Here is a 25,122-nt window from a genome sequence, read left to right as displayed (position 1 = left end):
CGTCGAACTGCCGTAAATTGCTCGTACATTACGTATTCACGGCGCGGGAGGACGCATGTTGCGCTGGCAAAGTTTGCTGTGCGAAGAAAGGCAATCGCAACCGCGCATCGCTGACTAATCTATTTCAACGTACTCCCATCGGACTCATTCGCAGGTCTCTGATCGTCCTTTGCGCATGAACAAGGACCAAGAAACTGGAGGAGTTTACGAGAGGGCAGCGTGCACTGTTAACCATCGTCCAGATCGAATCCAATATACCGAGTTTCGGATTTATTTATTTATTTATAATTATAAGATATCGATTTAGTTACTAGGCTCTATCTGTTTTTAAGTATTATTTTAATACCCTGTGCAATTCCGATAGCTCGAGGAACTATAATTCGAAGCTAGAAGCAGACGGGAAAGCTTCCGTTGCGTAATAATGCGTCTCCGTGGCAACCCCTGTACTTCCCTTCCCGATATACGTATGTTGGTATTATTCGCAAGATTACTTCGTTCATTCTACCGTTGATAGAAACTGACAAACTCAGGGCTCGTAACCGGTTTAAAATTCGCCAACATTCGATCAAAATAACGTAGCATTTATCAACGTTTCGTTCCATCAACCTCGAAGCTTGTGTGAAATTCGTCGAATAATTTCTATCCTGTCAGACACGTTCGCGTCGTAATTACAGCTGGTCGTGCTGCGCGTTGCGTTGCTTGCACGTGTACACAGGCTACGGCGAAGACAATCGCTGTTCGTTTCGTCTGGAATCTCGTCATAGCCCAGATATTTCAAAGCTTGCATACGAAACACCGAACCAAGCGAGTACATACGTTCGGTCGCGATTAATGAACCCGACACGACGATGACGATGACGATGACGACGGCGACGTAACGAGAGCGTGCGTGCGTGCGCGTGAAATTCATCTCAGTCGAGGCGAAGCACGTTCGCTGAATATAACCCAATCATCGATCGGATGATCGATAAACGGCGAGCACACTAATTGGCGATATGCGCGTCGTCTTCTTTGACACTTCGCGCCAAAGCCTACTGAACGAAGGCTACACGATCGAACAGTGACCGTTGTCGACTGGTGCACACAACCTCGGGCACAGATTGATTAAATTGCAATCTCGCGTGCACTCCGCCTGCCCCCTCCTCTTCCCCTGTCTTTCTACTACTTTTCCAACCCCAGTCCCCCCGGGTAGCCTGCTTTTTTCTGTGCTTCTTCACTCGCAAAGCCGTGACGCGCTCATTTCCCTCGGGTACTTTGATAAAAGATATCAAGTTCCTTATTACGAGCACAACGACAAAGGCACGGCGAATCGCTACGACCAATCGACGGCTGATTTACGGACAGGATAAGCGGTAATTCTGACGGGGATTTCATAGTCCGTTCGGTTATTTTACGCAATGACACGAGGCTGTCGACGGTAAACTGACGCGAAGAGTAGAAACTGCATCAATTTTTCATTGTTCACGCGTTAATGCTGCCTGCCAAGTTTCTTTTAGCAATATTGATCTAAAAGTAGGTCCGTAGTTAGTATAATTTGCTTCACGAAAGTGGATATAACAGCTACTTGGCGCAGCTCTTGCGGTTTTCTTCGAGGCTTCTCGAATTATGGTCACTTCACGAAGAGATTGCGAGCTCGTTGTTCAGATGGAGAATACGTCCAGTAAACTTAAAGAACACGATTCGCGAGTTATCAAAGACTACGACGTTGAAGGGTGCTCGTTAGTTTCCACGCTGATTACAGGTCGAAGGATTTCCGTGAACGAACTACGTGAACTACATGAAGTTGTTGTGTTATAAGCGGTTAAAAATAACAGCTCCGGATTCGAGCGATGAAATGGAACGCAGTTTCAACGGAATCGGAATGTTCCGCGCCGAAGATTCCTCATTAGCGAATTGAAGTCGATGTAATTACGCGGAATTTCGAACCGAAGTACCGAGCAGTTGGTTCTCTGCGGTTTTCTTCCGTTCGTGGAAACGAGAAACTGGCCAGACGACATTAATGCCTCGAAGGATGAAGATTTTCCATTCGAACGAGTCCGACTCGTCGGGCCTCAGTTCACACGGATGGCTCCGGTTCAGGAGCGCAATTTGCGAGAAAATGACGTCGAAATGAATAATAAGTTGGTTGCTTAGCAACTGGCTACTGAAAAATTTCTCCATTATGGAATTTAGCCGGAAGGTTGGCACACGTGCCATTCTTTGTTGGCTCCAAAGTTCTTCTCAAATAAAGGAATCTGCTGGCGTACTTGACAAAACGGGCTAGCCCCCGCTTTCCCTTACTGTATGCATAACACGATAAATAACTTCACGACTAGCTTGTCGACACGTTGAATCCACTGGAGCTTAGGGGTTTTCCTTTATATATATGCAACAAATATCTTCTCGCTTCTTTTTCGCTGCAAGTACAAATAGACGCGCGGTTTTTGTTTGAACGAATCGCAGAAAGATTTGCTTTGGTACAATACGAAGAAAGCGAGGATTTGTAAGTTTTGATACCCAGATTTTTACTAAACGCGAGGTATTTTAACGCCGTCGAATTGTAGCAGACTTAATTACAGAAATCAGAGGACCGAATCGCGACTGGAGTAAGCTCCAAACAAGCCTTCCATCCCCGTCGAAGTTGAGATAATCGGTACTAAAGTATCCGGCGCTCCTTTCTTCGTTTCGAAACTTTGTTTCGTAAGAAGGATAAAGATGAAGGGTTTAAGGCGGAATTAAGATGGGAAATTGAAGTAACAGCGCACAAACGAAAATCATTATCTCCTACAGCTTCGATTACCAACTGCAAAAAACTAAGCTCCGCCCAGACGCTTCTTCTTCGAGCTAATTAGCATTGGACGCGCCAAAACTGCTAGTTTCCTCTATATCGAGTTCCATAACAAATGAAAGCTCGACGTGTTTCACTTAATTCCTTGCTGGAAATAATCGATATTTAATTTCACCGCGAGTTTCAGAACTAAAATGGCACATCGACACCGAGATGAAGAAATTTCATCGAAGAAGCAACGAAGAACGTTCCCGTGGCTGATAATAAAAACCGCAAGTCGTGAGATTAAAAGCAACGTTCGCCACTTCCGGTGACTGTGACGCAACGATCGCAAGAGCCGCCTTAACGACCGGCAAAGTTGGTCAGAATTAAAGTAATGTCGCGCTTTTTCTCCTTGGCCGACGTTTACAACTCCGAAACGCGATGCTAACTTAGATCGTAAAGAAGGAAAGCCGTGGCCATTTTGCAATCGTCCTTCCTGTACGGACAATAAATATCAAACCACTGCGACGCCACAGTTTGGTCAACTCGCAAACGAACCGTGGGAACTTGCAGTTTCTCTTAAACACTGCGTTTTAGCGATAACGATATCTCAAAAGGCGAGTGCTATTTGTTGAACAGTGACGTTGAGTTTGAAAGATTAAGCATTGTTAAGCGCCTCGATACCCAAGGACGCGAAACTCTTTTCAAAGTTCCAGTAGTTATTACGTAGAGAATATCGCAATTATCCGTTGCTTGGATGTTTTCCCCGTCTAAATAACTTAAACGGGCCGTCAAGAATTCCTATTGCTTTATCATTGAACGACGCATTCAGAGTTCACGCGGATTTCTCTGAAACACTGTTCAATGCTACAATGCGAATTATGCGTAATCAGACTTTCGTTTGCGAAGCTTCGATAAAATCAGTTTTCCAGCCTTTTCCCAGCAAACCGATCTTACCGCTGGGAGATCGAGCGTCAGTTTACGGGAGACACGCGTCCCGGCATTGTTGCGCCGGTGCAAATCGATGACGTCAAAAGAGAGTCAGAAGACCGCAAACACCATTCAGTCGGAACGCATAAACGACACTGTGCTCTTGAAAATTCAACGTCGCGAATATCGACTCTATTCTTAATCTCCCACGATTACCTCTTTTCTCCCTGTCTTTTATGCTCCCTACACAGCCACCGACTATTCCAGCAACTCGCAATTCATTAAACATTTTTTTCAAGCAGACTCCTTTGTAGAGGACTTTACTTTCTATTTTAAACGTTTCTTTCGGTTCTCATTGTGCCACGCTTTGTTCCAATAATTTATAGTCATTTTGAATACGATAGTTGTCCAATTAGTTACTCGATGCTACGCGTAACCATTCCAAGAGGAGAGAGAAAGGGATTCGAACTATTCGGAACTTAGGTTCGCGTCCTTTGTGTAACAAAGGAGAGACTCAATGGAATCGAGCTACCCTTAGACGTTCCATTGACATACACGTGTCGTCAGCTATATAAAGCATGTACTTTACAACGAAGGAATTTACTAACGAAGTAATTAATATGTTAAAGCAAGTAGAAAGTAGCTTGCTGAGTTAGTTACACAGCGCCAGAACTTTTTGTGATTCTCTCCTAAATCACGAGCTTGTTCAATCTATAGGAGGCCGCTAAAAAAATAATTAAAGCTCGGAGGATATCATACGTCATTAACGAGGATGTATAGAAGAGATTAGAACGGAATGAATCGTATCGTGGAATGTATTCTCCGGGTCGCAGAGGATGTAGTAAAAACAGAACACAGCAACCAAATACCCGAATAGAGGGTCGGTGACTAATCAAACGAACACAGCAAACGTGAAAGCGAAACAGGAATCTGCGGAGAGGGAAGGGGTGAACGTGATTCGAGACTTACGCAGAGGCGAGGCGAACACGCGGCGAAACGAGGGACGCCGATCGAAAAAGGCCAAATGGTCGGAGAAGAAATACACGACGCGTGGCCATGTCTCTCGTTAAACTTGCAAAGGCTGCCCACCCATTGATTACCAGTGACAGGCTACAAAGTCCCTGTTTTTTATTCGAGGCGACGAAATCAAAGTCGCGTCGCCATCCTCAAAGGCCAGGCCCCTGCTTTCGATCAGCCAACACCCTCCGTGTTCTGTGCGAGGTCCGATGCCTCTAGCATGGAAAGTGGATGTGTTGCTCTATTGTTTAAGACTCCTTTGCAATTTAGATTGCATTAGTAGATTAGATTTATTTTCTTTATAGAATAAAGTACCCGCGTTGTATATTTTTGAAGGATTAACGAGAAATTATGTTGGGAATAAGTAGACTGAGAAGTTCGTAAAATTGATATTTACGACGGCGTTTAATTAAACATCCATAAACGAGGATCGGAACTCGCTTCGCTGACTTGTTAGAGGTACTCAAAGCGTCCTAAGAGCTAGCGAAGGCAACAGGTAAATTGAAGTTCCTATCGTGACTAAACGAGACAGCGATACTCCTGATCGTAAGAATTGAACAGCGAGCTTACGTGTAACGAGCTCTTCTTTCGATCCTCGCGTTGATCGCGATAATGGATCTATAGTATCGTTCACAGCAAGAACGAATTTGTCGTGAATATTTTATTAATCCTGGTGCTGCAAGGTGTATGGATATGTGCACATATATGTACGGCATTAGTCACCCGGAATGAAACATTTATCGGCAACACATTCGCTAAGCCGCGGCAATAAAAATGTCTCCCGCATCGGTGTTGCTTGGCGCGGTCAGAGTGCACTAAACTGTACGTGCACTTAAAAGTACCGGCTGAGATGGAGTAAAAAGCCAACGGCCACGGAACATCGGAGAGCAAAGGGAGTGGGACGAGGGGCTAGGAGTAGAAAGAGAAAAAAAGCTGAAAAGCTCTCGGCACAAAAAAGTGGGATAAATTGGGGCAACTGCTCGTAACGTTCTGCGCGCCATACATCCTATCGACGAAGTATAGATACCTCGTGGCGACCGTGTAATACGCCGTGCACACGCGCACGAACACATTTTCCACGCGAGATTAAACCGTCTGAAAAGGGTGGTCCCCTTCTACGTCGTGAAACAGGATAAAAGGGGAGAGTTCGACGCAGTCATTTCGAATATTATCGTGGAGACGATGATGAGGGGTGGTCCGTGTACAGTGTGTACGTGGTACAATTCTTTCGCGCGCTAATTTGGCGTGCGCGAGAGGCTGCTGTACTCCGGAAGAGGGATGATATCGATTAGGATATAATAGAGCACCGGCTGGCTGCCGATTAACGCCGACGAACGTTCACCATTAAAACGGTATTTTCGTCGAGTATTAAGTGTTTATAGATTATGTATCGTCCCTTATCGGCCAGAGTTGATAATAAATATGAATCGGTTGGTTTAGGGGTAGCTGGTCGTTCTGCGGGAAATAGTGATATTCCATTGGTTCGAGATATTTATGGAAAACAATTTTTTTTCGATATGTAATTTCCTGCCGGAGCGTATCGGCAGGTTTCTATTTTCTAATCAAATAAATCACGAATTTGTTGGATATTTCATAGAATATGATGGAATATTGTAAGCTGTCCGTGAAAAATAAGCGTCTAGAAAGAGGTAAATGTTGAGTGAAAAATATAACGAATCGAAGAAGATAAACGACCAAACGACAGTATCTATGAAATAAAATACAAGTGAAATTAATCGTCAGATCGTACTCGGTTAAAAGTTTCTTTTAACGAGCTATCTTTTAAATAAAGTCGAACGCGTCGTTGCATTTTTCACGGTCATTTTCATTTCACGACGATGCAACGTTAGTCCAGCTACCGGATACGAACAATGTTCGCGGAACAATAAAATTCATCCTGACATGTGCAACACGGTGGTCCATCATCTTACGAAAGCTTTTGTTGAAATCCCATTAGGCTCGTTGATTGTTAAAGGGAGTACGATTATTCGTTCTAACAGTCACGAACTACTTGATGACGATCTCTGCTCAGGAAGAAGTAGAACAAGACAGCGTGTTGGTGCCCTACAAGTAGAACAATCGCACCGTTTGAAAGAAGCCGCATAAAGAACCGTAAGATTTGTTCGAGAGTTTTTTAATTTGATTCGACTTGTCTCTTCGAACTCCTAGAAGTGCGATATAATTGAAGAATCTGTGCAATCCTTTCCTTTTTTTTTTATACATAAACGCGCAAGTGGTTCGGAAAAGTGAATGAAAGCGTTTCAAAAATTATCCCGACCCTTTTAATGTAACAAAAGCCCCTGATCCCATCCTGCCCCCAAATAATTTTTCACATCAGAGAATGTTGCATCGTGGCCATAGTAGTTCCATTAGGCGAGCAATATCCTTTTTATCCGACAATGGATCGGATATCTCGTTACGTTGCTCTTGTATGTATATATTCGTACGGATATCCGCTATGCGTGCTATCCGGATGCACGCATACACGTCGGCAGGGAAACAGGTTAGTCCTGTACAATGGTATAAAGTCAATATAATTATGCTTCAGGGGTCGGATAGGGATTTCAACGTAATGCAGATCTCATAGGAGGACAAAAGCTGAAGCTTGGAATAATTTAAACCAGCCTGATGTGGACTGATAGTAATATTAATAATAACGCGCGAAAACTGGACCTGCCTGGCTGTAGAGGCTGATTTAGCTGGAAACTGGGCTTGAATGTTTTGAAGGGCGCACCAGGGACCAGCTTCATCCTACTTGTTCAAACATGAGCCCCCGGTTATCTCGGTTGTCGCGTTATCTGATTCTCATCTAGGATATTTTACTTTGCGCGAATGAACGAAAGTTTATAGCAAAGAGAATCGTCTTACACGGCCAGATACAATTAGTCGGTGAAAACCGGCGATTTCTCTATTTCCAAGCTCTGAGAAAAGTCGACGAAATAATCGAACCTAATTGCAAGGTATTAAACAAAATTACAGCCGGATTCTGTTCAATTCTGGTATCGGATTTCAGTTAGAGCTCTAATTAACCTAAAACACGTTTATTCGATAAATCCGCCGATTTCTGATGCGTTATCTAAAATTTCCCATTAATTACATTGAAGAACATTTAATGCACGCTTGATCTCACTCCGGGGTTCATCGATATCCAACACACACGCATCGTATTATTGCGTTTGTCGAAAGAATTTAGAAACGCATCAAATAATGCGGCCGATGCTGAAAAGAGGCGATTGGATGAGACCGTGCGGAAGGGTATAAGCGATTTGAATGCTTAACATGTAAATGCCACACTGATGTTTGGCCGTGATATTAGCAGCGCGAAACAGAAGCCCGATCCAAATGACCGGCGTTTCTGGTTGAATATAAATTACGTTTTGGTCAGCCGCGCCCATACCACGTCATCTACCCCTTGTCGGATTACGTTCGCGGATCTTACGCGTAAGGGAATAGTCAGATGGGTCAGGGAACGGTTGAATAGAAATTCTTCCGAAGGTTTTTACAGCGTTCCGGAAATTGCTGTAATATTTTTTCGCGGTGACGTTTAGATTGGACGACCGTTCTGGCGAAGGAGAGATTTCTTGGTTCAACGAGTGAGGTAAGTTATGCGTCAATGATGACGCAGTATCTACTACCTTGACTGATGCTCGAGGGATGCTGGCATTGTTTGAATAAATCGTCGCTATTTGTGTAGAGAGAAAAGTAGCTGATAAAAAGTGGAAAGAAGGAATATAATAATTTTTGTAGCCGAAGATAAAATAATGATATTTTACTCAGAAAGCGTATGTACTCTACTTTTCGAGTAAATTGCGTATTTGATAATTAAATAGAAATCAATAGGTTTCTGAAGGTTTCTAAAGGTTCTACATCGGAACCTAGAAACCTGGTTTAGAAACGACGACGTGAAAATAGTCCGTTAATAGTCATATACAATTAACTCGTCAAAAATCTACGCGATTTTCATCGAGTTTACAATTTCCGTTCATTGGGAAATTGATTAATAAAAATTTGTCGTTGAATTAGCAACAAATAGACCAATTATTGACAAATAGAACGCGATTCGTTAACGACGCCAACGACTAGCTGGCGTATTTTATAATCAGACTGTCAAGCACGATCGTTGAAAACAACTTCGAACAGCGTTTAAGTGTCGTAATCTTTCGAGCAAATTGTGAAAGCGATCGATAAGCGCCGTGATACGGACCGGCTGTCGAACATATATTGAATTACAAGGCACTCTTATCAGCAGAACTATTAATCAGCGAATACCCGATAGCCGAATGTGGAAGTTACGCGAAACGAGATCACCGTAAATTTTATGGCCGAGTTATTCGAATTTACAAGAGATACGCATTCCACTTGCTTGTGCGTGCGAATTCACCCAGTTTACAGAGGTATATCCTTTACGTATCGTCATTGTTATCGATACTACTGTTGTGTCAACTGCGAATCAATAATGCCGCATCTCTGATGGCGTGGGAATTGCATTAGCAAACAGGTAACGCAGTGGAATTCAATGTTCTACACGTTATTTCTTTTCTCGTATTTTTATCCCTTTTCTTTTTTTTCTTTTTTGGATTAGTCGAAAATCGATAACCACACTTTTGCTCATTTTTTCGCACTGCCAGCTGCTGTTTTCGTAGCCACGCTGGTTTTAAACGTTATTTCCACAGCATTGAGTACGTTTTCACTTGATAAATTCATCAACTGGTGTGGATCATTGGATGATAGTAACTGTTTATTTTTTCCTTTCCAACAATACCTTTTCCATGGTACAGTCGCCATTGTCGGAGCGTCGAATTTCTAAATCAAAGAGTTTCATGGACGCCATCCAGTGGAATCGTTTAACCCTTTGATTCTGCGGCTGCTTATTACCAGGTACTTCCAAGCTCTGATCACATTTAATTGAAATTTCACGCTGCGTGCGCTATCAGCCGCTCGTGCCGTGCTCAAAATTTCGCGTTCATTGATAGGATGCCTATTTGGACCCGCGTTTCTCTCGGCTACGAATCGCATTTCACTTGGCTACGAATCACGTTTATCAAACCGTCAGCGGATCCCTTTCGTACAGTCGAACTTGTCATCCTTGTCCAACACACGAACGAACGATTCGTTTACCGATACTCTCCGATACACGCTAAAAAGAATCTGTCGACTCCGTTTAAAGAAACGCGAACCTTGTTCCAACAGTATTCTCGATTCTTCTCTCCATCAATCTTCCGCCAGAAACTTCTCTATATACTTTCCTTCTGCCAACCGTATTAAGACTAGATTTACAATGCGTTTCAATTCAACGTGTTCTCTCATAAATTCAGTTGATTTTCAGGGGCTTGATTCTGCCGTTTCTTGCCATTAACAACACGAAAATCGTCGGTTTGACCGCGACGTAATTAACGATAGCGATAATGCGTTGTGTCGAACAATGGTCAGTGTTCTCCTGTGCGAGAGCTTACGCGTTTGAAACGAGTTTCCGGTTGTCGTACCAGCGACCTATTATTTTTTTTGTCGCTACCCTGTTGGTCGTTTCCTTTCGCGCAGCGACGAACAAACGCGACCCAGGATACGAGAGTTTCGTTGCATTGTCCCCGATCGCTGGCACAAAAGAATAAATTACGCGATTGAAGCCAGCTCGGCGATATTATTTACCCGTGTCAGTCGATATGCAGAACGGTAATACGCGTTTGTCACGACAGACTGTACAACTTGAAATTTGTTTGCGCTCGTTGTCCTAGAATGACAAAATAGAGCAATTTAGAGAAAGATCTTTGGAGGATCTATTTATTCGTATATACGAGCAGTATGAACAGTGATTTCAAAGATGAAGAATACACGATTCTTCTATCAATTCGTAAGAATTTTTGCTGGTGTGGAAGATCTCGTCGTAGACATTGAGAAAGAGCAGGGACGCACAAGAATTTGCGAGATGGCAATTACATGCGCATCAGTTGCAGCTCTCCGTCCGGAAAGGGAGCATCTTGTTTCCACTCTCTCGTTCGAGTGGCTAATTAAATCCGAGATATTGTGCCGAGCATAAAATTAGCCGTGTGAATGTCTGGGAATGAATAAGCTGCAGTCTGAATACCGCAACTAGAAACTCGCCCCTGAAAACTTTCTTCCGCTGGACGGGAGTGGTTTTACGAGCCTCCTGTTTGTTCATTGATCGCCGGCTTGTAATTAAAAACACACACTGACGTAGTGTAGAACGAGAATATTTTATTTTCAATACGGAATTAATCTTTATTCGTTTTTCTGGCAACGTCTTCAACATCTTTCAATAATTGTCCGTAAAAAAGACCAAGATATGGTATATCGAGTAAACGAATACTTTAAAAATAATTACAAACACCTTAACTTTCTGAATTATGAGTCGCACATACTTCTTACTTTGTAGTATCTAAAAGCTACCGCATCTCGCAGACAGTAGTTGCACTCTGTGGTCATTTTAATTACTACCCAACGCGCGACTTTTCTGTACCATCAAACAGATAATTATTAATTACCCACGATGTAGCCAGTAGTATTTGCGAAAAGGAAATGTTGCCGCATGGAAACAAGAATGAACGAGAACCTACTTTGTTTGAACGCGTGGTGGGTTCGTATTCCGCCACCACAGGGGGTTTCCAAGATCCCCTGTTGCTCCCGCGGATATTACAATACTGCAATACGCGTGCTATAAAGAAAATGAAACGACGAACGGCCGTACCGTTTTACAATCTGATACCTGCGCGTGGTAGACCCGTTCCGGTTCTAAAGAATAAGAAATAAGGCCGTTGGTGGGCCATGGAAACAAAAGTAAGGACAAAAGACAGAAGGGACAAAAAACGGAAGGCTGAGGGTAAAAATAAAGAAGATGGTGCAGACGAAGGACTGTTCTGCAAATCTCTCGCTTAAAATCAGGACGCAAACACGCCACGATGGGGAGATATGCAAAGTGGCAGGGGCTTTATGCAAAAGGTCTTCTGCCACCGATTCACTTTCCGTCGCTCTTATCATTCCGCATGTACGAGTCTTGCGATGCTCTCTTTATTTATTTTACGCGGCTTATATGCAAGTAGAACGACAACGCGACAAAATTCAACGTTTCCCGCGCCTCGTTTTCCTTATTTCCGCTGTGCGATAACAGAAGCAAGAGACATCGTTTCCACAGTTATTTCTCATTGTCGGTAAAAAGATTAATTTTCCACCGAATTTCTCTATTCTGCAAAATTCTCCCATTTTATTTTTTATGAAATATAGAGAAAGCTTATGCATGTATCACAAGATACATATTCTTGAAAGATATTCAGATAGATATTCTTGAAAGGAAAGCTCGCGAACGATTTGAATTGTCACGGTTGATATGGCCCCCGCGCTCCTTCAGTTTGATCAATAAGCTCTTTTGCGTGCCAGCACGAGATATTCGCGAAAACATGGAAACATATTTCAAATTCGAATCCGTACTCCTCTCTTATTTTCTTGAATAAAATATCCATTCAACAATCTCAGCTTGAAACTTAAATTAGAAACAGAGACTACTGAAGATTCAGCTCGATATCGAGGGAACGAGTTCCTCTGGCCTCGAGATCCGCTTGTTCGTGGCCCGTCCAAGAAGGAGATTGAATTCATTGCAACAACCGGCAAGAACTTAATTAAATTTGAACGTGCGCTTCATTGAAATTGATTCAGACGATCGCGTGCAAGCACGCAAGATGTATCGTTAACCGTGGGTGTCTTTTGATCGAACCACGATCGATATGCTGCTGCACGCGACTCAGACAGCCGATTGCTCGGAATGAAGACCGTTTGTCTACCATCCTCCAAATACATCGGATTGTTTCCATAGGAATGAATAGCCTCGGTCTCCAAGCAATTTTTAATCGTCTAATAATGGATCTTCACTCGACAATTGAGTACAATCTCGTTGAATCGATGGAATCGTCGAAGGAAATGCGTTTCAAACGAATCGTTCAAAGATTAATCTCAATGATTCTCTATCGTCTTAGTAATTCATTGCGTTTAACGGATATCATGGTGCGACAGAACTTAATCTGCGTATCAAATATATTACACGTATGGATTAGCTCTACTTTCTCTCGTTAATCATGAGAAATTTCAATGTCCACTTGAATATCCCTCAACGTTTTGCGACTTTTACAATTTCACAACGTCGAAAGATCCGATGGAGCAGAGTTCCGCGAAATCATCTCGTTTTAGAACATTTTCCGCACGGCGAGATAAGTCGCAGACTTATTTTCCAGTGAAACAGTTGTCGACACGACAGACGTATATTTCGACCGATGTCGGGCGGTTTATATTAAAGATTTCGATAACCGTTCCATCGCAGGATGTACTCGAACGGACGTCGCGCTATCGCGACCAGACTCGAATATCCGAATCGCAGTCGTGTTCCGAGACCGACGTGTCGACCGCAGAGTGTGCTCGGTAGTGGATACAGCGATTCTCGAAACTAATCGAGGCTCGACACAGATATGCTCGACAGACACGGCGAACATTATGATATTCGCCATTCGTTTTGCGATTTAATTACACACGAAATACAGACTCACGATTGCACTATGAATGAAGGCTTTTGATGATGTGAATATTGGGTATTGGATGAATTTTTCCACGTGCTTAAACGCTTTTGTTGCAAATTTTTTAATCAAATTCAGGGTACGTCGACAACGAGAGTTCCCTTCTGCAATGTCCTTTGAACGAGTAACTGGAAGTTAATTCGAAGTAATTACCGTGCTGCTAACGATCAATTAAGCGCATCTGGGATAGATCCCGATAATGCAGCGACGCAACTATGGCTCAAGCCTGTTACGACTAAAGCCAGTTCCTGCAAAAAGCGTAGACTCGCGCGTGCCGAGGAAAATTGCCTCGCGGAATAACGTTTAATCCGATTTATAATCGAAACGGGACAAGGCGAACGAGACTATATCTTCCACGAGCAAAACGGTTTACACGTTTTACTCGAACAATAATTTTTTCTACAGAAATACTATCGACCGTGTTAAAAAATTTAGTCTTTGATCGAGGAAAATGGAAAACGGATGGCGGAAAAAGAAAGAGAAAGAAAAATAGTTTACCAAAATCGATCGACTTCGTACTGTAGCTGACAAAAATATCTATTAGAAGAAATTGTACAGACTGTTTTATAAAAATAGGGAAGAAAAGAAAACGAAACTTGTTTCGTGTGTCAGAACACGCGGAATGGAACTCGTCTATCCCTGCTTCGTGTAAATAAGCGAGTGGCCACTAGACGGGCAATCTTCCCGGCTCATTAGGGGAAATATAGGCACGCTCGCGTGTCCACAGTCGTGCCGAGTCTTCGTTTCTTGCGTCGAAAAGAGAGAAAACTCGCGAGACACGACGCAGAGTCACGTACGCGAGAAGGGCGCTCCTAAGGGAGCAACTCCCACGAAAGTCTGAAAAACCTTGACGTTGTTGCTTTCCTCAGAGAGTTTCATTGTCTGCAGGATCGTAATTAAGTTAACGTTATTGCTCCTTTAAAAAAGGAATTCGATTCTCTATTGAGTTTAAGTACTTTTCATTAATATGTAATATATGTGCCATAACGTGTAATATATGTAACATATAATGTACTGTAAAATCGAAGTTAAAGTCGAGTTGACAGGTGTTCGACTTTCTTATTCTAGGAAAAATCTTTTATGGCCAGTGAATGTTGAATAACGTTGGAATTACGGCAATTTGCTGATGGATTATTGGATTATCGACATGGTTATTACACACCAAGATTTTAAATTTAGTGCCCCAAAGGGATAGGATTATCTCTGATAAATGAAACGTTTGCCTGGCGTTCATGTTTTCTAATTATGCCGTGTATAATAAGTATGTCAAGCAAACATTGCGTGCGTTGACGTTACGTTCTGTCAAAGAACCACAGGAAAATAAAATAAGCGACGAAAAAATGCATCTCCTGTGTAATATTCAGGCTGCAATTAACCAGAAACACAAACTGTGTCGAAGCTGAAACGTACATGATGAGAACTTAGAATCAGGAACGAAATGGAGTCTAGAGGTTTGTGAAATGTGAATTTCCACGCTCGATTCTAATTGAAGAAACCCCCTGTAAATTAATCTTACTTGCCGTACATCCGTTAATCAGCTTATAAAGTAGAGAATGAAACGGCAAAGCGTTATGCGATCTAATAAATTCGTTATTGTACTATGTTACAATAAATAATCTCCTGTTGTTCCGTAGCTGTTACATCACACGTGAAATAAGCAATACTCAACTACATATTCTACGCTTAATTCGTACTTATCCTATTTTAACCTAAATCCGGAAATGCAATAAACTCTGCCAAACTGCAAATTCTCCAAATAAACTGTACCAAACACATAGATAAGCATTTTAGCTTACAGAGCTAATTAACTCGAAATAGATCGCAACGACACTATTCGCGAAAAGATGAAGCATATCCTGAGCCTGAATTTGCGATGCCTATCAGGAAAATTCGAGGCGTAACAATGGCTGCAGCCATCGGTTGGGTTATTAATAGTTCAGCGAGCTGTTGTTTTTCCCTGGGTATTCGCTGCTAAATAATGGACGGCGTTTCGGTACGGCGTGGCGCGACCGCGGCGACGAGATGCGCTCGTTCGAGCGTGCAGCTTGCGTTAAGAATGGGCCGCGGGCGAGCGTCACGAGCCTAGGGGCGAGCATGGCTTAATTAATCACGCGATTTATTACATTTCTCCATGATTTTTCCTAACAGCCTGGTTCGGCCTTTGTGCAAAACAAAGCGTCGGCTCTGGTCTTTGTCCGTGACTCTGACCGGGCACCAAGTGAAAAACAAAGTGAAAAGGAGCAGTAGTGGCGCGGTTCGACTTAATTAGATGCTAGCTACAGAACACTGCTGATTTTTCCTGCTTTAAATTAAACGCGCCGTCATGTACACTAACCTTGCGTTCTTTTTCTACTCCGAGCTATTTAATTAACGTTTCGACAACCCGATTCGTTCGTCTGGTTATCTTCTGGCCTATGTCCTCGTTTATTGCTCTTGCGTACGGAATTTCGAAGCGACACGCGCTGCCTTCGTGATTTCATCTTTTCGATCTGATTCATGAAATGCTTGAAATGCTTGCGTACTCTCCTTTTCTCTCTCTCTCTCTCTCTCTCTCTCTCTCTATCGCTGATTTTATTGTTTAAGTCGGCTTTCAAGGAAGAGATGTTTGAAGCGAGCTGAATATCTTTGGAAAGTTAAACGATAATAGAAATTTACAAACACTCATCTTCTCGTACCAAAATGTCTATGATCCACGAGAATCAGATTAAATACGCTTGTAAGGAAGAAGTTCTTTTATATCAACGATTCGACTTCATTATAGAAAAAAGCTATCTCGACTGTTGCGCTTTATTGTCCCTTAACGCCAACTGGGGAGATTGCGGAGGAAGTTCATCCCCTTCTCTGTTAGAGTTTCTCGTCGACGAACCGTTGATCCGGTTTCCGGCGTGCTGCTCGGAATATCGGTTCGCGGTTCGACGAAAACCGAGACGGCGCAGTCGGACGCATCTGTTGCAGAAACTACGATATCCAGTGACCATAACCATGAAGCAACGAGCCACGGAAAAACCGTTTCCTCTATTCCAGCTGTAGATGCCGGTTTCAGCTTGGCCTCTCACATTTTTTCACGAACACACGTGCAACCGACCTCGACGCCGCCATTTCGAGCGTGTTTCCCCTTATCGCAAGGAAGAATATGCAGACAGCCGAGATTCTTTCGTGTGAAAATCGGTGGGTGGAGTCCGAAACAGCTGAACGGAAGTAAGGAGCGAGATGTTTCTGCGCTTCCGCGTGAAAGTAATAGAGATTCTTTGAGGGAAAGGCAGTTTTTAAGGATATTCTCTAGCTATGAATGAATTCTGCTCGTGGCTGAATCATATCGGTGATTTATAATTCGCTATGTATAATTCAGTTTTAGTTCGGATCGTAACTAATGAATAAAAGAATTAAATTTTTCAGTAGATACTACGAGCAGTTTTATATACTACGAGCAAATGATTTAAAATACAAAAAATCTGCTAGAAAATTTAGCGCAGTATAGTATCGAAAAACTGTAAAACTCGTGAGAGCTCATTATATGGAATATAGAATAGAGAAATATAGAAATGTTTGCATAGTTTTTCTTGGCACGAAATGCTCGAGCGAAGGTTTGCCTTCTTATGAGAAGAAACGGGGCCGCATAATTTTCCATTGGACCGAACATTCGCGAAAATCAACAGTGCCAAATGAATTTAAGAACAGAAGTTGCAGTCCGTGGGGGATAAAATCGCAAACCTTGGGCGGTCTTAAATTAAGACACCTCAAATATTATCCTTCGATATCTCTCTCTCTTTCCTTCTCTCTACAACAAACAACAAACAATCTTACATCCAACCGGAAACGCTCATTCCCCTCTTAAACGTCACGAATCCATGAACGAATCGTCTACACGAGGAATATTCCAGCAATTTCTTCCAATTCTGCGAATCGGAGTTGCGACGACAATTTAATTCGAGGAAAGAAGAAACTTATGCCGCCGCAAGGACTGGCTGGAAGTTTTTAAGAAGAGTGGAGGGATGGCCACCCATCTAGAGAGTCCCGTGACGGCAATTGAGAACATTCTTAGCCCGGAAACGAGGATGGCGGACCCCGTACGACCGGCAGATTTTCAAGAGAGCCAGCTTCCCGCTCGTAAGCCCGGCAAATCCAATTCGCAGAACAATAACGACGAACTTTCGAGCCGTTGTCAGGTGTCCAGGCACCACCTACTCCCTCTGAAACTACTGGTCGGAATGGATACGGTCCGGCAGTGTTATTGCACAGCCAAGAATATTATCTTTCCTCTATATTCTTTCCTTCCTATCTCTTCGTTTTCACTTTTCTCGGCGTTTCCTCGGGGTTGTTCGGCCTTCAGCCCCTTCCTCTTCATCCCCTGCCTGTTCAAAAACCGTCTTTCAACGCGGAGAAAGAGGCCAGACTGGTATGGCACGACGGAGGGTTAGAAATCCACATCAGACAGATTTCCAGAGACGTGTGAAATCCTAAGGATCCGATCAGACCGCGTTAGTCTTCGTCGTTTTTCGGCAGCTTTGCCTTTTCTTCGAAATCACCGTTGAAGGGAAATAACGTTCGCTGCAGCTCACGAAACGGCCTACATATTACGATTGTTTTTCTTGCTTGTATTTTTCTTCGCCTTTATGTACATGCGGTATTTTTTCCGCATTTTTTTTTGTTATTGGTTTCTGCGCGTCGACGATGGTGAAAATTGAAATTCCGTTGTGACGAGAACTCGTCTGTCCGTCAGAACGGTTCTATTTATTCGGCTGGCCGTGAAAAATGTCCAGCTGGCCCTTCCGCGCGTTTAATCCGACCCGGCCCAATTAAACTGTCAGCCGAAATTAATCTGCCACTTGTTTGCTGTCCTGTCATCGGTGTCTCTTCTTCTGTGACGCTTGGCGTCCGTTGTTTTCGTTGTTTTTCCAGCCAATCGCGTAAAAAATGGCTTCGAAAGATTTCAATATACCTGTTGACGTATATACAACGATGGTTCAAGACAAACAAAATATCGGACAGTTTCATAAATAACATTACTGCGAGAAAGTAGCAACCAAGTAAAAGAAATTGCAACTTTATGACACGGTTCAGTGACAGATTGAGATTGTCAAAAGCAAGAATTGTGGGTCGGTTCATTAACAGCGTCTAAGCTTTTAATCAGCAAACTAGGTTCGCATCAATCATCGTTATTGCATTGACGTTTACCTGCAATTTACTTGGATTTCGAGGCTTCCAGGTACTTAGAAGTTTGCACGTCGTTCATTTATCAGATTGCATACTAATCGAGTTTGGCCAAGTTATGCTTTACGGCGGCCTTGCTGCAGATGTGTACATTTCATGGCGAACGGCCATTAAAATACACAATTTAAAATTATACGTTGGAATAGGTAATACTCTCAATAATAATTTCTTCGTTCGTAATTACAGTCGTAACTGTTTCTCTTTAAGAAGCTATTCTTTTTCCGAGTATTTTATTGCAAGCATTTCTGTCGCGCAAAGTCTGATCTTGGAACGACTCGAATACTCGCTATCTTTCGTCAATTATTGTCTCGTAATAATCCAACAATGTTAGTAAAAGTTAGAAAGCTGGAAGGTAGACGAAAAAATTGCGTCAATTAACGATAACGAGGTAAATCAAAGACACGGCGCGTTCGTTGCATTCGCCCTAAAAATAATTCCGGGCCAGAGGAACGCTGACGCGAAATTTTACGCGAGTCCTGCATGCTGATAGGTCATTTATCGTTGAGGAACGGCTGTCAGACGTTTTTTGTGCAAACGCGAGTCAATTATTCTGCGAGAGCAGACTGATTAGGGAAAAAAACGTATTCGACGATCCATAAAATAAACCAGCTACCTACGTGCGACCGTTTCTTTTATCACGCTTGATAGTTAATCGATCGACTGAATATATCGCTTCCTTCGTAAATCAATTTTTCCGGTAAAATAGTTTGTCATAATTATCCTCGGTATATCCATAAAGTCATGTTTTTTGTCCAATTAAAACAGAAGAATACGGTTTCTGTTAATTAAAAAGTGGGCATCCATCTTTTATCCGACCAACAAAACGAGTACGTTTTCCTGAGCGAAAGAAAGTTGTCTGATTAATGGCATTGTCTAGATAATGTTACGGATTCGCAAGTCTGAACATGGTTCCCATGCTCCAGCTTACTTTGACCGGACAGACTAACTGTCAAAGCGGTAAATTGCATTTACTAGCTTGCGTGGCCTTTCGTGTTCGTCGAACGTGGAAAGTCTGCTTGCGAAATTTCGGTAAATGCAATTAGAAATTTAGCAAATTCGAAACAGCAAGTATCGTTGATGCGGTAATTAGCCTGGTCGGCCAGACACGAGCCCAATCGTTTATTAGCTAGAAACGGGCGTGAATACTCGCTCCGAGAATCGAATCAACCGTTTTTATCGATTATTGCTGGAGCGACATGTGGCGACGAGAAATTTCATTTACAGATGCACGGCTTTCCAGCCTTTTCGAGCTTCATATTTTTTGAACTACTTACTTTCCTTCTTTCACCATCGCGCTTCTGTCATCTACTTTAACTGTTTGCGAAATCTGCAACTTTTCACCTTCTTGGGATTTTCTTTTTCTCTTTTTCTACTCTGGCAATTTTTCTCTCTTTTACTCCCTTCGGTAGCTTCTTTCATTTTTCTGGCGCGCAAGTGGCATGTCTACTGTCTTCCGCGTAACAGAAAAGAGATATCCAAACGAAGGAACGATCTGTCGAGCCGTCTATCAACAAAAATTTTCACGCACTTCCATTCGAAACGTCGTTGAATTCAAGATGGGAGTTCCCCGGCGAAAGTTTTCCAATTAAATTTCCAGCATTGCATAGATCATGCTGCTCTCCTACTCGTGAAAAATGAAGATAATACCGATTCGTTTGAGTTGCGGATGAAACTTAGACGTCACGGATGATCGATGACCATTCGTTTATTTCGCCAATTTTTCTTACCTTATTAGAATACTTTCATAATACTCGGATAATACCGCAGTTCCATCTTCACAGGTCTTCATTAATTCATCCCAGCAGTTCGGCGTCTATTTTATTTTTTTACGAAAACGCTATTGAATGGTGCATTGTGAATATTACTTATTCCAAGTCGTTCAGCTTTGATTGATTCACTATGAATGCTTATGCAGCGCCGTTTATTGACTCGAACTACTTACATGCTTCTTTAGCTATAGACACATCGTACATTTCCAACAAATACAGGAATTTCTGTGTGAAAAATGTATCTGTTAAGATCAATTACTATCTATACATTTCTCGTGCAACCAAAAGTCCTAATTTTTTTCACAAATTCGTGCCTCATAATTATTCTAACGAGGCTTACCTGAAATTACTATTGCACTACTGCATAGGAAATGAAAGAATCGGCTGCAACACCCATAAACCCGATCAGTGAGACGGAAGAAGCAGCGAAGGAAAGACCAGAAAACGACAACGAATAGTCAGAGGATGGGATTCCCTTCAGAATTCGATTGTTACGCGGCGTGGAATATCGATTCGATGTCGGCTGTTCAGACGACCTCTTGGACGACAAGAGAAAGCAGAAAAGTCCATTCCGCGGAGCTGACGTGATCGACATAGACGGTCGGTGGCTATTGTTCGGGCTCGTCGTTACGCGGCGTAGTTTCCAGCTGCAACTCCTTTCGAACTCAACTCCTTGCACTCACGTGCGCACAGTTTTACTGTATACCGGCGATGCCGGATAAGAAGTCGACGAAGCTAAGATTTTCCGGCACAAGTACCGTGAAAAGTCCAAAAGAATGCAACGGGTACACGATACCTCTCTTAGCGAAACTATTTTTAGTGCAGTAGTCAATAAATGGAGCACAGGAACTGTCGTCTCTTTGTTCCCATTCTTAATTCTGCTGCTTCCGTTCATTTCTTATAGTTTTCATATTCTTCGCATCGAAATATAGCAAGGCTATTAATTAATTTATTTCTTTCCCTTGGTGACTTTACTTCGATTCTAAATTTATTGGCTTTGATCTTAAGTTGGAAGAAAATATCTGTCAATTCTGTTCACGATTGTCGAGTCAACGCCATTGAAATTTCCCAACGGTAGACTAAGTGTCGACGGAAACAGTCAAGCCGAACAAAGTCGTGATGTAAAATTGACAGCGCGTCAAGCTGCCTTGTTGAGAAGGAGAGAATGCTTCGTCGAGGAAGTATATTTTTTGCCAAATCGATCTGTTCACCAGTTGAAAAATAGAGATTGCGGTTTCCCGACCGTGCGAGGTAGGCGTACGCAACTTGCTCCCATATTTCGCGTACAATAGGGTCGAAATTGACTATCTAGAAGCTGGCATTTGCCGGTTGAAAGATGGACTACAGAGCTTTCACCTTTTGAATCGATTCAGTCGTCGATTTGAGATTTTCCAAAATTCGCCGAATCTTTTACGTAAGCACTGTATCGTGTTAAATCACGCGGACAACATGAAATTTGAAAAGTCCGATTGATCCGCAAAGTTATGTTCCTCGTGTTTGCTTCTTCGGCTCCTTTAATTACCTTGCATGGCCTAGTTTATTCGGGGCATCGTAGATACGAAAGCTTTGAGGTTGATGTCGGCGTCACAGTAGAATAAACATGTACGTGGACAGACGATGATCGATGGCCCCAGTGAAAGCATCCAGGCTACGGTCAGACGTCGCTCGGTGACTGGAAAAAATGTTTATCCTATGATCGAGTATCGGTCGAGGGTCAGTACAAAAAAACAACGAGTATAATGGGAGCATTTGAGTTCACGGTGTTTTCAACGTAAACGTAATTCCTGATAAAGCTGTTCGTTTCTTAATCAATGTCATTTAATACTTATACGTGCACGCGTACAGTCATTAATATTTACGTATCATAATGTTGTAATTGAATAATTACTAATCATATGATAAATACCATCGAGGCATTGAACATATTAAATTACGAGCAGGTGATCCAGAATATGTACAGATCTTAAGAATTGTACGTAAAAATGCGTAATACTGTATCATTTATACTATACTCGTATATATTATACTTATACCATAAATCTAAAAATCTACGCGACTTATATTTGAAGCTATCAACATTTTTCACGTAGAAAATATCTTAAAAGCTATCGAATTTTCTGGAAAATAATTTTCCTTCGACCGATACCGGAGGAACGACCAAGAATTCGATTAAACCGCCCAAGGAACGCGGGGGACAAAACTGTGTCTAAAATTTCATGTGACGGGGTCGATACGCATTGGACTAAACAGCTACGTCAGCAATACCGCCTGTGGCGAAGTACAAGACTGCCGTATTCGCCTATCATCTGGACTACGTTGCCCGCTAGAAACAATTATTACTACTTGGCAAACTCAAATAGTCTATCGGCCACAGGCAGTAGTTGGGAAGCTCTGTTAACCATCTGCCTGTCTGTCTGTATACGTACTCGTCCATGTGTGCTTATGTGTGCACGAGCAGAGAGGAACGCTGTCACGCAACTCGCGCGTCAACGTGCGAGCACGTAGCGCGAGCGTGTGACGCGCCTGGTCGCTTGGTATGCGAACGAGTGGACTACACGTCTGGGTTATCCTCGCTTGGAATAATCAGCGACGTAATGGAGTGTGGCGTGGTTAATGAGCTACCTGCTTCTCTGGTCGTTTGACCACACGTGAAAATTTGCTTCCACCTTCTCTTTTTCTTTCTCTGCTTTCGCAACGTTTTTAAAAAGATGTTCTTGTTCCTGACTCGTTCCACTACCGGGACAAACCAAAATTCAAAGATAAAAATCCTTTGGATTTTATAAACCACCGAATGTTTCTCGCCGATTGTGTTAGAGTCAATAACAGGAAAGATATTTCGAATATTTTTCTCCACGATATTTCTACATTTCAGTCGGATTCACTTATCAGACACTCGATTTCACTTGCATGTATATCTCTCTATGCAGCCAGAACCACACAGTTACGGTTACAAGCGCAGCCTCCTGCCGTCATTTGCCCTCGGCAGCCTGATAATATCCGCGTCGTACAGTCACTTATTGGGTAGTTGTCTAATCGACTGTGGAGCTAGGTATAGATATACCAGGGGTGGCTGTTGGTAGCGCGCGGCTTGACTCCCTCGATTAGTCTGCTTAACGGCGCTAATTGAACGCGAAACTGCGCCCCGTTGTCGGCCTTACGAGAACGCGTCTTCCATTCTTCCCGCGTGGAAAGCACGTTTGCGTATTGGAATAGTAGTGGATCGAGCGAAACAATAGAAAGAACGCGATCGCTCGGGTTTGATCCGAGTTTTATCTTGTTCCGCTTAGCGGTGAAGGTTTCTCGAAATTGGCCCAAACCAATCGATTGCAAGAATGGCGATTCAAGAGAATATTAAATCGAGCTAATTGGAATTATCGAATGACCCAGTTCCATCAAGTTGTGCGAAGAAATTGCTTGACGTGAAAAAAGAAAAAAAAAAGTCACGTTTGCGATATTCATGAACACGTTCGAAAGAAGAAACTTGTACGCTCGTTAAGCTCTTTTTCAAAAACGGTAGAACGTAAAGAGATAGTTAAGGATCGTTTTACTTGGTGTGTGTCTCTTGAAACGTTTATTACATCGTTTCGTCTACATTAACAGACTACGTGTATTCAGCTTTCGTAAATTCATGTCACGATCGATGTAACAACAGTACCTGGTAGAATGATAATTGCTCAACCATCTTCTCAAGTGGATTACCTCTGTTGGAACGAAGCATTTGTATTACAGATCTTCCGTTAAGCTTGCGACTTGGCTATACAATATCGATATTCAACTTCGTTGCTTAGCTCGATTTCGATAGAAAACCAATCGTTTCATTTCATTGTCTTTCTCGTCAAAACGAGAAGTCTTCATTTTTTTCTGGAGACAAACCCGCTGCGTATACTTGCTTTAATTTTTGTTAATAACCGTATTGATTTTTCTGTTTCAGAACTCGCTGCGTACCTAGAGAAACAGCTGCCTCCGTCTTCTACCCCCGAATTTGTTCAACGAATCGACGTAATATTAGAAAGGAAGAGCATCGGTTGTCGAGGTTTTGAGGATCGTGCAAGAAAACTTTCTACAAAAGTATAAATGAAATCCCATATCGCGACGTATCGGTGTTTTCGCGACCCCCATCCGCCTCGAGCGGTGTCACGCGCGTAGAAGTCGGTAAGAAATGGAGCTAAGAAATTAAGCGATCGATCGCGTTACACTCAGTGGCAAAAATGCCGAAGGAAGATTCGTAGGCTTGAGTCGGTGCTCGCCTTGCTGTTGCTGCTATTCTAACCAGGAGGTTAATTAAAGTCGATGATCGGGTCTAATGGTAAGTGTTTCGACGTCAGCGAAAACCCGGACCCACCAATTTTCCGTTGATATCCCTTCTCTGTGTCTTTTCCAACGAAAGAATACGAAATTCAGCGAATTGCTAGTAGAATCCGCTAACTTTCGGTATTATCTGCGACAATCTCCCATTCTTGTAACTGCAAATAAGCCTGCAGAGATTTCTTAATTAAAAGAGTAACTTTCAGACATTCTTGTTCAAATAACGACGCTTTAACTTCAAACAGAATAACATAAACTGTATGTAGATAGCTGTAAATAGGAGCTACATACATTCGAGCAAGTCGACGAAAGCGTTGACCTATACTATTGCGAGCCGCAAACTTCAGCTATGCAGAAACGATGATCGAATTCGATGATGCCATTTCCGAAATCCCCGGGCTCGTTCCCTAGGGCTTCTCGATATCTTACGGTACGGTCGAAAATCTTTCAGATAGATTCTTGGGAAAAGATTCGAGCGCCACTGATAAGCAAAAGCCGTTCGCCTGAAACAGCTTATCTCCTTCTTCCTGCTTCTCAGTGCGAGTCTGCGAATGACGAAGAGCGCGTG

General features: G+C 42.6%; 1 protein-coding gene across 2 annotated transcripts in view; it reads left to right on the top strand.

The window, feature by feature from the left end:
* LOC117243475 (neuroligin-4, X-linked) overlaps window positions 1-25,122 on the top strand; it is a 261,837-nt gene that overhangs the window by 31,983 nt on the left and 204,732 nt on the right. For both annotated transcript variants that reach the window (XM_033510993.1, XM_033510994.1), the window contains exon 2: window positions 24,181-24,555. The gene's annotated coding sequence lies outside the window, so the exon portion shown is untranslated. The remainder of the gene's footprint in view (window positions 1-24,180; window positions 24,556-25,122) is intronic.

The sequence above is a fragment of the Bombus vosnesenskii genome, unplaced genomic scaffold, assembly GCF_011952255.1.
Source record: "Bombus vosnesenskii isolate JDL3184/JDL3185 unplaced genomic scaffold, Bvos_JDL3184-5_v1.1 scf7180000013266, whole genome shotgun sequence".
NCBI lineage: Eukaryota > Metazoa > Arthropoda > Insecta > Hymenoptera > Apidae > Bombus > Bombus vosnesenskii.
Note: the sequence above shows the minus strand (reverse complement) of the source record. Positions and strands in the feature narration are given on the sequence as shown.